This window comes from Ovis aries, chromosome 22 (genome assembly GCF_016772045.2).
Source record: "Ovis aries strain OAR_USU_Benz2616 breed Rambouillet chromosome 22, ARS-UI_Ramb_v3.0, whole genome shotgun sequence".
Taxonomy (NCBI): domain Eukaryota; kingdom Metazoa; phylum Chordata; class Mammalia; order Artiodactyla; family Bovidae; genus Ovis; species Ovis aries.
Genome location: NC_056075.1, coordinates 5,169,521 through 5,181,776, shown reverse-complemented (window position 1 = coordinate 5,181,776; position 12,256 = coordinate 5,169,521). Strand labels below are relative to the sequence as shown.

At 36.4% G+C, this 12,256-nt stretch overlaps 1 protein-coding gene across 1 annotated transcript in view; it reads right to left on the bottom strand.

The window, feature by feature from the left end:
• The window catches only part of PCDH15 (protocadherin related 15), a 1,094,267-nt gene that overhangs the window by 178,731 nt on the left and 903,280 nt on the right, over nt 1-12,256 (bottom strand). The gene's annotated exons all lie outside the window — the stretch shown is intronic.

Sequence of the window (12,256 nt, the reverse complement as noted above, 5' to 3'; positions counted from 1 at the left end):
AATTTTTAAACATAAAGTTCTGAGTCCTGTTATAGTCTAATCAATCTATCTAAGCCATCTGATTTCTATAAGATTTAGCCTCTTTTCTCAAACTGATAAGATAAATCCTACTGTCACGCTTTTATGTGGCCTTTTATCTTTCACTACTTACTCTTTCAATATTATCCTTCATTTTTATCACCATCTTCTGAGTTTTTCTAATCTAATCTAGATATTACACAATTATATATTGTACTTAATGAAGCCTTTTATAACAAATTCTGAGCTACCAATATAGTATGAAAAATTAATTACATGGAATCCTTCATAAACATCTTGTCCAAAATATTATGTTCTTTGCCACTGTACTCCATATACTTGACAGACTAAAATTACTTAAATGTAAAATGGCCTATCTTACAGATAACTGCTATAGCACCTAATGATGGTCCACATCTCCACTGCATCGTCAATAACTATTTCTTGATAAAGTGTAAGAACTAATCTTTATGATTTTAATACAATTAAATTTATACATTTATTTACTTGTTTAATTTTGCTTCTCTGCATATTTTCTGTCTTCTTTTTTAATAGCATCCAGGTATAGTTATGGATAACCATACTCTTTTATTATTAGTCTAACTGTTTTGGTTAGAACTGACTGACTCGATGGACATGAATTTGAGAAAGCTCTGGGAGCTGGTGATGGACAGGGAAGCCTGGCATCCTACAGTCCATGAGGTCGCAAAGAGTTGGACAGGACTGAGTGACTGAACTGAACTGACCAAATCCCCAGTAGATACGCATAGACACATTACCCAGCTCTGGCTAATGAGGGCATTTTACGTTTATTGCTCATGTTCATCTGTGACAGATGTCTCATGCAAACCCAATGAAAGTCTTGACCAAGAATGTTACTGCAACCAATAAAACACACACACACAAAAGTTTTGTTGTTATTGGCTAGAATTTTAATGTTTGTGCCTATAAGAAGTTTCTTGGTAATAATACCAACACAAATGGAATAACGAAAGGTTGAAAATATACCCACTACACTTTGATTAGTATTCTAAATGCTGTTATACTTGAAGCTGGGTAAACTCATCATTTCAGTTACTATTAGTAAAACAAAATTCTCCTGCATTTCTCCTTATATCTAGTATTTCAGTCCCTTGAAATCAAGAGTTCCAATTTAAAAAAATGTTTAGATTAAAAAAATGTTTAGTTAACAAAAGGATACATTCACCCAAGTAGGCACTTTTAAAGAAAGTTATCTGAGATAACACAATTTTATTTTATAAGCAATTCATCTTGACATTGTCACAGTGTCACTTCAGTGAAATAGGGGTGACTTTTGTAACCTCGAACTAAAATGACAGTTGTCTACCACAAAAAAGTAAGGCCCTTAGAAAAGTGGCACTAAGATTATTTTGATGGACTAATTTGATTATGAATAGAAATCTTTTGTGCGATATTTTAGATTATAAGCAAACATTGAGGCTAATTACTATTTGCCACATTGGCTTGTGGTTGACCTCAGTGATTGTGAACTCATTAAACCTGGAAAGGATTAAAATTAGTGAGCTATGGAAACACAGCATGATCCTCCGTAATCTTCCACCTTGGTAGCCCTACCCTTGTGTATCCCTTTCTCTTTGTTGGAGGGTCAGACTGTGACTTTTCTCTAATGAACAGAATACAGCAAACAAGATAGGGTGTCACTTCAGTGATTATGTTACATAAGATTATGACTTTTCATTCTTGCTAGTAGACTCTGATTACCTCCCTTGCTGGATTTAATGAAGTGAGTGGCCATGTGAGATGGTGCTGCTGCTGCTAAGTCACTTCAGTCGTGTCCAACTCTGTGTGACCCCATAGACAGCAGTCCACCTGGCTCCCCCATCTCTGGGATTCTCCAGGCAAGAACACTGGAGTGGGTTGCCATTTCCTTCTCCAACGCATGAAAGTGAAAACTGAAAGTAAAGTCGCTCAGTCGTGTCTAACCCTCAGTGACCCTATGGACTGCAGCCTTCCAGGCTCCTCCATCCATGGGATTTTCCAGGCAAGAGTAATGGAGTGGGGTGCCATTGCCTTCTCCGTGTGAGATGGTGAGTTCTGACCAACAATCAGCAAGCAACTGAGACCCTCACTCTAACATCCATGTGGAACTGAACCCAATCAACAAAAGCATGAGCTTGGAGGTAGACTGTTCTCTTGTTAAGCCTCAGTGAGATTCTAGCCCCAGACAACATTCTGACTAAAACCTGTGTGAGAATGTGAAACAGAGGACACAGATAACACCTTCATAACCTACAGAAACTTAAAGATGCTAAGTGTGTTGTTTTAATTCATTGTGTTTTTTTTTTTCAAGAATTGAAAATCTTTTTTTATGTATAACAAAAGCTCCAAATGATACCAACAGTCCACTTTATGGACACACCAGATTAAGAGGAACTCCCCCATATGTGCCCAAGAAGTAAAGATAAAAATATTTGTGCAAAATTCTACTAGCAAATCATTACATAAATATTTACTATCCATCACAAGAAAAATCAATGCATTGTGGCATACTCTCACAGTAGAACTTATAGAGCAGTGGAAATTAAAATGAAGCTATGTACATTAGCATGAATAAAGCAAAACAAAAAACTGTGTTGAGTATAAAAAATAAAAGTTCCAGTAGGTTATATACAGTATGGTAACATTTATATAAAAGTTAAAACATGCTAGTAATATTATATATTGCTTAAGGATTTATACATATATTGTAGAAGCATAAAACTGTGATTGAGATTATGAATACCAAATCTAGTGCAGTAATTTTAAAAGGACTAACAGATCACAATAGTAAAATGTTAACAGTCTGCATGGTAGGTAATTACATGGATATTTTTATATTATAAATTTCAGAATAGAAAAATGCTATTCAACTTAGTGATCTAAAATACATGTGTGTTAAAATAGAAAGCCCAGAGATAAATCCACACACATATGGACACCTTATCTTTGACAAAGGAGGCAAGAATATACAATGGAGTAAAGACAATCTCTTTAACAAGTGGTGCTGGGAAAACGGGTCAACCACTTGTAAAAGAATGAAACTAGATCACTTTCTAACACCGCACACAAAAATAAACTCAAAATGGATTAAAGATCTAAATGTAAGATCAGAAACTATAAAACTCCTAGAGGAGAACATAGGCGAAACACTCTCAGACATAAATCACAGCAGGATCCTCTATGATCCACCTCCCAGAATTCTGGAAATAAAAGCAAAAATAAACAAATGGGATCTAATTAAAATTAAAAGCTTCTGCACAACAAAGGAAACTATAAGCAAGGTGAAAAGACAGCCTTCGGAATGGGAGAAAATAATAGCAAATGAAGCAACTGACAAACAACTAATCTCAAAAATATACAAGCAACTTATGCAGCTTAATTCCAGAAAAATAAACGACCCAATCAAAAAATGGGCCAAAGAACTAAATAGACATTTCTCCAAAGAAGACATACGGATGGCTAACAAACACATGAAAAGATGCTCAACATCACTCATTATTAGAGAAATGCAAATCAAAACCACAATGAGGTACCACTTCACACCAGTCAGAATGGCTGCGATCCAAAAATCTGCAAGCAATAAATGCTGGAGAGGGTGTGGAGAAAAGGGAACCCTCCTACACTGTTGGTGGAAATGCAAACTAGTACAGCCACTATGGAGAACAGTGTGGAGATTCCTTTAAAAATTGCAAATAGAACTACCTTATGACCCAGCAATCCCACTGCTGGGCATACACACCGAGGAAACCAGAATGGAAAGAGACACATGTACCCCAATGTTCATCGCAGCACTGTTTATCATAGCCAGGACATGGAAACAACCTAGATGTCCATCAGCAGATGAATGGATAAGAAAGCTGTGGTACATATACACAATGGAGTATTACTCAGCCGTAAAATAGAATTCATTTGAATCAGTTCTGATGAGATGGATGAAACTGGAGCCAATTATACAGAGTGAAGTAAGCCAGAAAGAAAAACACCAATACAGTATACTAACACATATATATGGAATTTAGGAAGATGGCAATGACGACCCTGTATGCAAGACAGGGAAAGAGACACAGATGTGTATAACGGACTTTTGGACTCAGAGGGGGAGGGAGAGGGTGGGATGATTTGGGAGAATGACATTCTAACATGTATACTATCATGTAAGAATTGAATCGCCAGTCTATGTCTGACGCAGGATACAGCATACTTGGGGCTGGTGCATGGGGATGACCCAGAGAGATGTTATGGGGAGAGAGGTGGGAGGGGGGTTCATGTTTGGGAACGCATGTAAGAATTAAAGATATTAAAATTTAAAAAAAAAAACAAAACAAAACAAAAAAAAAATGAAGTCACACCTGCAAAAGCTCTGGATGAAAGTAAAAAGTGCTCTGAAATTAAGTTTTCATGATCAGGAGCATGACGGAAAACTATTTTCTTGATCTACTTGATTCTCTTTGGGATGGAGGTAGGGCCAATTTGAAACTCAGTGCATCAGGGTACAGACATTCTGGATCAACATGACCAATGTCTATCCTTTACTCTACTTCAACTGTCAGAGAGAAGGAACATAGGAGGATGTATAGAAGGGAGCATGTTCATGATGAAGGTGGGAAAGTAGAGTGAAGGGAGGGGCATCTTGAGTCATCTCTAGTCCTTATAGCTTTTTTCACTGGAGCCCCTTGCACAAGGAGGGAGGCAGTGTATCACAGAGTATATAGGACCTGTTACAGTTTCCACTACCTGTGGAAGTAAGTGACTATGAAACTGATCACCTATACCACTTTGAAGCCCAGGAGGAAAGCCACAAAGATAGAGGCAGGCATCTCTGGACCTGTGCTCCCAGTGGGTTTGTATGTGTCCTGCATTGCTGTGGACAATATGAGGCTGGCCTGAATGGGAGGCTGGGTCTCATGCTGCACCTTGCAGGTAAATACACATTCAGACTCCTGCACTGAGACACTCAACAAATTCAAGTTTTCCAAGGTGTAGGTCCCCTCACTGTTCTGCTTGGACAGGGGTTACACAGCTCCCTTGAACATATGGCAGTTCTCCAACCAGCTGAGATGCACATTTTGTGGATAGAATCTCTGCACGTGGCAGGTAACTGTTACCCCATCCAAAGAATGTGAAGATGGGCACAGTCACTGTAGAGGGGACTGTCACAGCCCAGAGAAAGCAGAAAATTACCATTGGAAGTTCACCATGGGAACCAGCAAGCTCCCTAAAAATAGGGGTCCTCTGCCTAGCACCTGCCACAGAGGACTTAGGTATTGGTTAACAAATACATGCATAAGTAAGTGCATGAGTGAATGTGTGCTTGGATGGAAGCAAGGAATGATGAAGCCATCTTAATCTTTCCTTTCTTTTCTACTGTGGACATTCAATAGAAAAAGATGAACATGAATTTCATTTAAGAACCTTTGAATCAGCTGACTTACTCTATAACTTGATGAAGATTCCTAATCTCTAATCTTTTTCTTTTAATTTTTTTAAATTACAGGATAATTTCTTTACAGAATTTTGTTATTTTCTGTCAAATCTCAACATGAATAAGCCATAGTTACCCTCCCTTTTGAACCTCCCTCCCATCTCACTCCCCATCAACCCCTCTAGGTTGATACAGAGCCCCTGTTAGAGTTTCCTGAGCCATGTAGCAAATTCCTATTGGCTATCTACTTTACATATGGTAATGTTAGTTTCCATGTTAGTCTTTTCATACATCTCATCCTCTCCTCCCCTCTCCCCATGTTCATAAGTCTATTTTCTATGTTTGTTTCTCCACTGATACCCTGTAAATAAATTCTTCAGTACCATTTTTCTAGATTCCATATATGTGGTAAAATATGATATTTATCTTTCTCTTTCTGACTCATTTCACTCTGTATCATAGTTTCTAGGTTCAGCCACCTCATTAGAACTGACTCAAATGCATTACTTTTTATGGCTGAATTATACTCCATTGTGTATATGTACCAATGGAGTTGTATGAGCATATGCACAATGAGTTGTATGAGCTGCTTGTATATTTTGGAAATTAATCCTTTGTTATTGGAGAAGGTGATGGCACCCCACTCCAGCACTCTTGCCTGGAAAATCCGATGGACGGGGGAGCCTGGTGGGCTGCAGTCCATGGGGTCGCCAAGAGTCGGACACGACTGAAGCGACTTAGCAGCAGCAGCAACAGCACTTATTTCATACATTATTTTCTCCCATTCTGAGGGTTTTCTTTTCACCTTGCTTATAGTTTCCTTTGCTGTGCAAAAGCTTTTAAGTTTAACCAGGTCCCACTTGTTTACTTTTGTTTTTATTTCCTTTACTCTAGGAGGTGGGTCATAGAGGATCTTGCTTTGATTTATGTCATCAAGTGTCCTGCCTATGATTTCCTCTAAGAATTTTATAGTTTCTGGTTTTACATTTAGTTCTTTAATCCATTTTGAGTTTATCTTTGTGTGTGGTGTTAGGAAGTGTTCTAATTTCATTTTTTTACTTGTAGCTGTCCAGTTTTCCCAGCACCATTTATTGAAGAGGCTGTCTTTGTCGCATTGTATATTCTTGCCTTCTTTGTCAACAATAAGTTACCCATAGGTATATGGGTTTATTTCAGGACTTTCTATCTTGTTGGTCTATATTTCTGTTTTTGTGTCAGTACCATACTGTCTTGATGACTGTAGCTTTGTACTATAATCTGAAGCCAGGAAGGTTGATACTTCCAGCTCCATTCTTCTTTCTCAAGACTGCTTTGGCTATTCAGGGTCTTTGTGTTTCCATATGAATTATGAATATTTTTGTTCTAGTTCTGTGGAAAATGCCATTAGTAATTTAATAGAGATCACATTGAATCTGTGGATTGCATTTGGTAGTATATTAATTTTCACAATATTGATTCTTCCTACTCTGGAACATGGAATATCTCTCCATCTGTCTTAGTTGTCTCTGATTTATTTCATTAGTGTCTTATAATTTTCTGTGTACAGTTCTTTTGTCTTCTTAGGTAGGTTTATTCTTAGATACTTAATTCTTTTTGTTGTAATGGTGAATGGGATTGATTCCTTAATTTCTCTTTCTGATCTTTCATTGTTCATATATAAAAATACCAGTGATTTCTGTGTACTGATTTTGTATCCTGCAACTTTGCTAAATTCACTGGTTACCTCTAGTAATTTCCTGATACTACCTTTAGGGTTTTCTATGTACAGTATAATGTCATCTACAAACAGTGAGAGATTAATTTTTTTCTTTTCTGATGTGCATTCCTTTTATTTCTTTATTTTTTTCTCTGACTGCTGTACTTAGGACATCCAGAATTATCTTGAATAATAGTGGTCAAAGTGGACACCCTTGTCTTGTTCCTGATCTTAGGGGTAATGCTTTCAGTTTTTCACCATTGAGAGTAATATTTGCTGTAGGTTTATCATATATGGCCTTTACTATGTTGAGGTAGATTCCTTCTATGCCCATTTTTTGAAGAGTTTCAATCATAAATGGGTGTTGAATTTTGTCAAAGGCTTTTTTCTGCATCTGTTGAGATTATAATATGGTTTTATCTTTCAATGTGTTAATATGATGTATCACATGGATTGATTTGAATATATTGAAGGATCCTTGCATTCCTGGAATAAATTCAACTTAATCATGGTATATGAGCTTTTTGATGTGTTGCTGGATTCTGTTTGCTAACTTTTTGAGGATTTTTGCATCTATGTTCTTCAGCGATATTGGTTTGTAGGTTTCTTTCTTTGTATTGTCTTTGTCTAGTTTTGGTATCAGGGTGGTGGTGGACTGGTAGAATAAGTTTAAAGTGTTCCTTCCTCTGCAATTTTTGGAAAGAATTTTATAAGGATAGGCATTAGCTCTTCTCTCAATGTTTAATAGAATTCTCCTGTGAAGCCACCTGGTCCTGGGGTTTTGTTTTTTGGGAGACTTTTGATCATAGCTTCAATTTCAGTGCTTGTAATTGGGTTGTTCCTAATTTCTGTTTCTTCCTGCTTCAATCTTGGAAGATTGAACTTTTCTAAGAATCTGTCCATTTCTTCCGGGTTATCCATTTTATTACCATATTGTTCATAATAGTGTCTTACAATCCTTTATATTTCTGCATTGTCTGTTGTAACCTCTCCTTTTTCGTTTCTAATTTTGTTGATTTGATTCTACTCTCTCTTTTTTTTTGATGAGTCTGGCTAAAGGTTTCTCAATTTTGTTTATCTTCTCTAAGAACCAGCTTCTAGTTTTATGAATCTTTACTATTTGTTCTTTCATTTCTTTTTCATTTATTTCTGCATGGATCTTTATGACTTCTTTCCTTCTACTAATTTTGGGGATTTTGTTTTGTTTGTTTGTTCTTCTTTTTCCAGTTGCTTTAGGTGTAAAGTTATTTTGTCTATTCTATGTTTTTCTTGTTTCTTAAGGTAGGATTGTATTGCTATAAACTTCCTTCTTAGAACTCCTTTTGCTGCATCCCAGAGGTTTTGAGTTGTTATGCTTTCATTGTCATTTATTTCTAGAATTTTTTTTAATTTTCCTTTTGATTTCTTCAGTAACCAGTTGTTTGTTTAGAAATGCGTTGTTTAATCTCCAAATGTTTTTTTTTTTTCTTATAGTTTTTTTTTTTTTTTTTTAGTTCTTGTAATTGATATCTGGCCTCATAGCATTGTGGTTGGAAAAGATGCTTGAAATGATTTCCATTTTCTTAAATTTACTGAGGTTTGATTTGTGACCCAAGATGTGCTCTATCCTGGCGAATGTTCCATGTGCACTTGAGGAGTTCTGCCTTTGGATGGACTGTCCTGAAGACATTGAGATCCATCTCATCTAATGCGTCATTTAGACTTGTGTTTCCATATGAATTTTCTGTTTTGATGATCTGTCCATTGTTGTGAGTGGGGTGTTAAGGTCTCCTACTATTGTGTTGCTGTCAATTTTTCCTTTTATGTCTGTTAATGTTTGTCTTATGTATCAAGGTGCTCCTATGTTGGGTGCATAGACATTTACAACTGTTATGTCTTTCTCTTGGATTGATCCCTTGACCATTATGTAGTGTCCTTCCTTATCTCTTGTAATCATCTTCATTTTAAGGTCTATTTTGTCTAATATGAGGATGGCTACTCCAGCTTTCTTTTGTTTCCCATTTGCACAGATCTATTTTTCCATCCTCTCACTTTCAGCCTATATGTGTCTTTAGGTCTGAGTGGGTTTCTTGTAGACAGCATATAAATGGGTCTTTTTTGTATTAATTCAGCCAGTCTGCGTCTTTTGGTTGGCACATTTAATGTGTTTACATTTAAATTAATTATTGATATATATGCTCCTGTTGCCATTTTCTTAATTGTTTGGGGTTGATTTTGTATATCTTTTTTCTTCTCTTGTATTTCTTCACTATATAAGTCTGTTTAACATTTGTTGTAAAGCTGGTTTGGTGGTACTGAATTCTTTTAACTTTTGCTTGTCTGAAAAGATTTTTTATTTCTCTATCAATTTTGAATCCTTGCTGGGTACAGTAATCTTGGTTGTAGATTTTTCCCTTTCAGTATTTTAAATACATACTGACATTCCCTTCTGGCCTGCAGAGTTTCTGCTGAAAGATCAACTGTTAAGTGTATGGGGTTTCCCTGTATGTTACTTGTTGCTTCTCTGTTGCTGCTTTTAATATTCTTTCTTCATGTTTAGTCTTTGTTAGTTTGATTAGTATGTGTCTTGTTGTATTTTCCTCCTTGGGTTTATTCTGTATGGTACTCTTTGTACTTCTTGGACTTGATTATTTCCTTTTCCATGTTGGGGAAATTTTCAATCATAATCTCTTCAAAAATTTTCTCATACCCTTTCTTTTTCTCTTCTTCATCTGGTATCCATATAATTCGAATGTTGATGTGTTTTATATTGTCCCAGAGGTCTCTGAGGCTATCCTCAGCTGTTTTCATCCTTTTTGCTTTATTCTACACTCAGAAGTTATTTCCACCATTTTATCTTCCAGCTCATTGATTCATTCTTCTGCTTCAGATATTCTGCTATTGATTCCTTCTAGAATATTTTTAATTTCAGTAATTATGTTATTTGTCTCTGTACGTTTTTTTCTTTAATTTTTCTAGGTCTTTGTTAATTGATTCTTGTATTTTCTCCATTTTGTTTTCAAGGTTTTTGATCATCTTTACTATCATTATTCTGAGTTCTTTTTTAGGTAGTTTGCCTATTTCTTCTTCATTTATTTGGACTTTGTTTCTTGTTTGTTTCTTCAATTGTGTAGTATTTTGCTGACTTTTCATTATTTATTTATTTATTTTAACTTACTGTGTTTGAGGTCTCCTTTTCCCAGGCTTCAAGGTTGAATTCTTTCTTTCTTTTGGTTTCTGCCCTCCTAAGGTTGGTCCAGCGGTTTTTGTAAACTTCTTATAGGGTGGGATTTGTGCTGAGTTCTTTTTTGTGGAAATAGACACAGTTTACTTATCTATCTTGTTACTACATGCTGCTAAGTCACTTCAGTCATGTCTGACTGTGCGACTCCACAGCGGCAGCCCACCATGCCCCCCCCCGTCCCTGGGAGTCTTCAGGCAAGAACACTGGAGTGGGTTGCCATTGCCTTCTCCAATGCATGAAAGTGAAAAGTGAAAGTGAAGTTGCTCAGTCATGTCTGACTCCTAGCGACCCCATGGACTGCAGCCTTCCAGGCTCCTCCGTCCATGGGATTTTCCAGGTAAGAATACTGGAGCTGGATGCCATGGCCTTAGCCATGTTATTACATGAGGTAAGAACTAAATCTTATACTTTCCATAATTAGTTTATAACTTGATCCTTATAAAGTACAGAAATGTAACAAGTCTACAGTTAATTTTCTCTTAGCATTCAGTTCAGTTCCGTCGCTCAGTCGTGTCCGACTCTTGGTGACCCCATGAATCACATCACGCCAGGCCTCCCTGTCCATCACCAACTCCCAGAGTTCACTCAGAGTCGTGTCCATCAAGTAAGTGATGCCATCCAGCCATCTCATCCTCTGTTGTCCCCTTCTCCTCCTGCCCTCAATCCCTCTCAGCATCAAAGTCTTCTCCAATGAGTCAATTCTTCACATGAGGTGGCCAAAGTACTGGAGTTTCAGCTTTAGTATCATCTCTTAGCATTAATATTATTTAAAAAATACCACTTCTCATTACAAACTCTAAAAATAAAATATTTTATGCATATTTTTCTACAATCAGAATGAAAATAATTAATACTAGGAAAAAGATATTGGCATAGTTTCAGAAGGAATTTAAATCTTATGTCCACCACTAAAAACACTTAAATTTCTATTTGTTAGTAAATGTTTAAAACAGATTTACTTCTAGATAAAATATCTCATTAACCTTTGTCTTAATTGTGTCAATACACTTCTTTCTATCAGAATCAAAATATAATATTAAAATGCAGTTTTCTCCTGGCTAGGATTAAAAGAACCTTTATAATAATGAGTGTTAGATCACAAAATTTCAGCTCTTCTATTTATTGCCAGACAGAGGCCATTTGTTGTTGTTGTTGTTGTTTTATGCCCTAGAAAGTACCAGTTACATGATGGGGCAAATTATATGTTCCCTTTGGAGTCACATATAACTTGAACATAAAATGTAGTATGTGTGCATGCTTAGTCGCTCAGTCCTGTCTGACCTTTTGCGACCTTGTGGACTGTATCCCACCAAGCTAATATGAAATGTAGAAGTTGGTGTAGATCAGGATGCATAAAATCAGATGTCAGAAAGGAAAAGAAAATAACAATATTGAATGAAATGGACATAAATTAAGGGGAGAAAGATGGGAACCTGAAATTCAAGACTTCTACTTTTTAAAACTAGATTTACTGCCAACATAATTGAGACAAAGCCTTCTAACTATAAAAGACACTTGGAACAGCTAGGTCTCAAAAGTGAAAATATACAGTTTTACTGATGAAGCCTAAGGGTCAAAACAGCAACTGGATTCCTGTTCCTCAGAAAATGGTTGCTGAGAGGATGCTAAAGGAAATGGTTATAACTTAGACAGGCGTACAAGTTGACCCCGGAGAGATTAATGGTTTTACATTTTTGAAATGTCTTAAGGAAGGACCTTCAGTAAGTTTTTTTTGTTTGTTTGCTTTTTCTTTTTTTTGTTTACCAAGCTTGAGCTAAATCAGGCTTCATATCCACATGTCCTGACATTTTCCTGTTGAGAACACTGGGTACTATTTTTCCCTCAAGTACAACACTTTGGCCATAGTTTACATCAG